Below are 4,214 nucleotides of genomic sequence, written 5' to 3'. Positions count from 1 at the left end.
GAACCATCGCCACGCGCGGGGTGGCGACGCTGTGGATGACGAAAAACAGCAACTCTTTATGGACCCTACACACGCCGTGTATATTGTTTATGTGTGTACGGTTTATTTCTGTTTGTTGTTTGGAATTGATTCATAAATGACAAATAAAGGATTTTAATCGAGATTAAGGACGACCCCCCCCCCCCACTATTATGTTGGTTCAGTTCTGGCTTCCTCATCACAGCCGAGGAGGCAGAAACGAGCGTGATATTATTAGAATGATTGCTCGCACTCTGCTGGCGAATAATTGTATGTCGACTTTGGTCTTTTAAGTATTTGGCATATTGTAGCATTTAAAAAAAGCAACCGAAATTGTTAGAATCAAAGCATCTATGAAGTGTATTGTGGCCTTTTTGATCTGGCTCTCACAAAATGTGAAGAACATGTTTGTCGTATTTCAAAATAAAACAGAAAAAACACTTTTAGGAATATAAACCACGGTTTTAGTAAAGTAAATATCTAGCGGGCATGACTTTTAGGGGAATTTATTATATTTTGTAGGCCTATTATCATAGAAACATACACTCACCTAAAGGATTATAAGGAACACCATACTAATACTGTGTTTGACCCCCTTTCGCCTTCAGAACTGCCTTAATTCTACTGAGCTGCATTGATTCAACAAGGTGGTGAAAGCATTCTTGGCCCATATTGATAGGATAGCATCTTGCAGTTGAGATTTGTGGGATGCACATCCAGGGCACGAAGCTCCCGTTCCACCACATCCCAAAGATGCTCTATTGGGTTGAGATCTGGTGACTGTGGGGGCCATTTTAGTACAGTGAACTCATTGTCATGTTCAAGAAACCAATTTGAAATGATTCGAGCTTTGTGACATGGTGCATTATCCTGCTGGAAGTGGACATCTGAGGATGGGTACATGGTGGTCATAAAGGGATGGACATGGTCATAAAGGGATGGACATGGTCAGAAACAATGCTCAGGTAGGCCTTGGGAATTTAAACGATGCCCAATTGGCACTAAGGGGCCTAAAGTGTGCAAAGAAAATATCCCCCACACCATTACACCACCACCACCACCACCAGCCTGCACAGTGGTAACAAGGCATGATGGATCCATGTTCTCATTCTGTTTACACCAAATTCTGACTCTACCATCTGAATGTCTCAACAGAAAACGAGACTCATCAGACCAGGCAACATTTTTCCAGTCTTCAAGCCTCTTTTTCCTATTTGTAGTGGAGATGAGTGGTACCCAGTGGGGTCTTCTGCTGTTGTAGTCCATCCGCCTCAAGGTTGTGCGTGTTGTGGCTTCACAAATGCTTTGCTGCAAACCTCGGTTGTAACGAGTGGATATTTCAGTCAAAGTTGCTCTTCTATCAGCTTGAATCAGTCGGCCCATTCTCCTCGTACCTCTAGCATCAACAAGGCATTTTCGCCCACAGGACTGCCGCATACTGGATGTTTTTCCCTTTTCACGCCATTCTTTGTAAACCCTAGAAATGGTCCTGCGTGAAAATCCCAGTAACTGAGCAGATTGTGAAATACTCAGACCATCCCATCTGGCACCAACAACCGTGCCACGCTCAGAATTGCTTAAATCACCTTTCTTTCCCATTCTGACATTCAGTTTGGAGTTCAGGAGATTGTCTTGAACAGGACCACAGCTCTTAATGCATTGAAGCAACTCCCATGTGATTGGTTGATTAGATAATTGCATTCATGAGAAATTGAACAGGTGTTCCTAATAATACTTTAGGTGAGTGTATATGTATGGAGGTGTAAAATGAATGTAAATTGTAGTGTAATCTGGATTTGGGTAAATTTGATGAGAAATGTTTGAGATCATATCTTCGATAATAGCCTATTGATTTTTGAAGGCAGACTTGACAAATCATAGCTCTGTTTGTGATATTGTTGAGATCTCTTTTGAAATTCTACTACAGACATTTGTGAGATCCTTTCTTTTTCTGAGCAGAAATACCTGTATTTGCTCCCCATTTAATCTGAGAAATAATAGAGGTATTAAACTGAGATCTGCTTATTGTGGGGAAATAGAATAATGATGAAGGAACAAGAATTGAATGGGAAAGATCATGAAGAATGATCAAATTTGCAGCCACACGTAAAAAACATGTGATAATATTGATGTAATAAACATTCTAACGGTGGTCAGTTTCATCATGTAAAATATGCTCTTATCAAAACATGTTTTTATCATTTTTCTTTTAAGTTTGAGATTAAATAGACGCTTAGAATAGACACTTAAATGATCCCTATGTTTTTGTGTCGAATGCATTTATCTTATTTTAAGGATTTTTTTTATTTTACTGAACAATAGACAAAGCTACAGGTTAAGAATGGATTTCATTTCAGTGCAGGAAAAAATATTTAAAGATGTTCTGAATTAGAGTACTGTAATACTTGCAATTATATTTTCAATATGTCTGCAGCAGTTGGCCTTTGTTGATCATCAAGTCATAACTGCGTAACAAGAGTTTTTGTTTTAAATAAACCCCATACACATGGCACAGCGTTTTCTCTCACACGCACCCACATTTCCTGACACTGACCTCACACTTCATCTTTGAAACTGACGTTTGACCTTCCGCCTCACACTGAGTTATTCTGATGCTTACGGTTTGTCTAGACACATTTAACAGAATATGAAATTCACAACTAACTGGCACCAATATCATATTAGTACACCCAAAGGGCAGAAAAGGATACTTGCACACCTGAGACACTTTACAGGAAATGAGAAAAGTGCTGATTCATAAATGTTATTGGTTGTTAGATACATGCGTAGGTAGTCTGGTTTATGTTTGTTATCTGCATCTCTCAGTTGCAATGCAATTTACGTTTCAAGAACAATCACAATGCGTTCATTATTAAACAGTTCAGCAAAACGTGATCACAATTCATTCATCGCTCGCAAACATTACACCGGTGAAGTGGCAATGCTTTTAGGTTAGTGTGTAGAGGTTGTTGGTTTTTTAACTTCCATAACTTAATAACAAGACCATTGATCTCAGGATTTCCTGTCACAGGGTTTATGATTACAAGAGCAAACAAGATCTTTCCCACAAACCGAACTCCATCTCCATTTTTTTTGTTTGATCATATTCATAATCAACACCTGTAATGCTTCATACACATTGCTGTGGTTTCACAACAGAGATGAACCAGAATGAAAATTGCAAGAATGTTGTACTGAATTGAGTCACCCCGTCAGCTAAAGAACATTTTCATGCATGGTGCAAATTCAAGATCTGTGTTTTTTTTAATCCAAATTAAACTAGGAAATAAAAATATATGTTTAAAGGCAGAAATGTAAAATATATATATAAAACATAGGAAATAACATATTATATATTTGTCACTCTCAAATCAAAAGTATATTTTTCATGAAATATATATATAAGTTGTGTTTTTAGATATTATTCATTGTGTCATCATTTTATTGTCAATTATGAAACTTCTCATACACGCATACTCTAAACGTGAATAAATGTGATTACTCATACAGGTTTCCTGAACGGATCCCACAACAATCGGCCTGGGTTTCTTTCACTTTGTTCAATGCTCAGAAAAGAAAGCCACACGCTCCACAGTTGAAATGAGCAGCACAGTATCGATGTGGGAGATCAGAAGCATAAAACACTCTTGGAGGGTCTGATCAATATTTAATCAGCTCCTAAGCAGATGAGTCTCTGTGATTCTTAAAGTCTGTTAACACCTGTATTGATCCATGAAGGGGAACTCCAGTCCTGTCTCAGCCACACATTAAAGATGCTTTTATCTGACAGTGCTTCTTGTGCTGGTGGTCTACCAAGAGCATTTACTGTTTATAATAGATGTGGTTGTATGAGAACCACAGTTTGGCCTCAATCCACCGTCAACAGTATGAGACTCGTGTAATGGAAATATTTTAAGTGGAGTCACAGAGAGAGCTTATGAATTATGATAAGGCTTTTGGCTTGTGAGTGAGTGGACATACGTAACTTGCTGGAACGTTTCCAAGGTGTTGCTATGCAGAAGGTTGTTAAATGACTCGTGTGAAAGGTCTATATTCCCTGCAGTCCGTCCTTTACAGTAAATGTATGGGACATTTTTCTATGTTTTAAAAACTATTAAAATTACTGTAATTTCAGGTATTATTCATGTCTATGGTGTAAATGGTACAGAATGACTCGCACATCAAACTTTATTACA

The sequence above is a fragment of the Barbatula barbatula genome (assembly GCF_947034865.1).
Source record: "Barbatula barbatula genome assembly, chromosome: 20".
Taxonomy (NCBI): Eukaryota; Metazoa; Chordata; class Actinopteri; order Cypriniformes; family Nemacheilidae; genus Barbatula; species Barbatula barbatula.
This window is presented reverse-complemented; position numbering follows the sequence as displayed.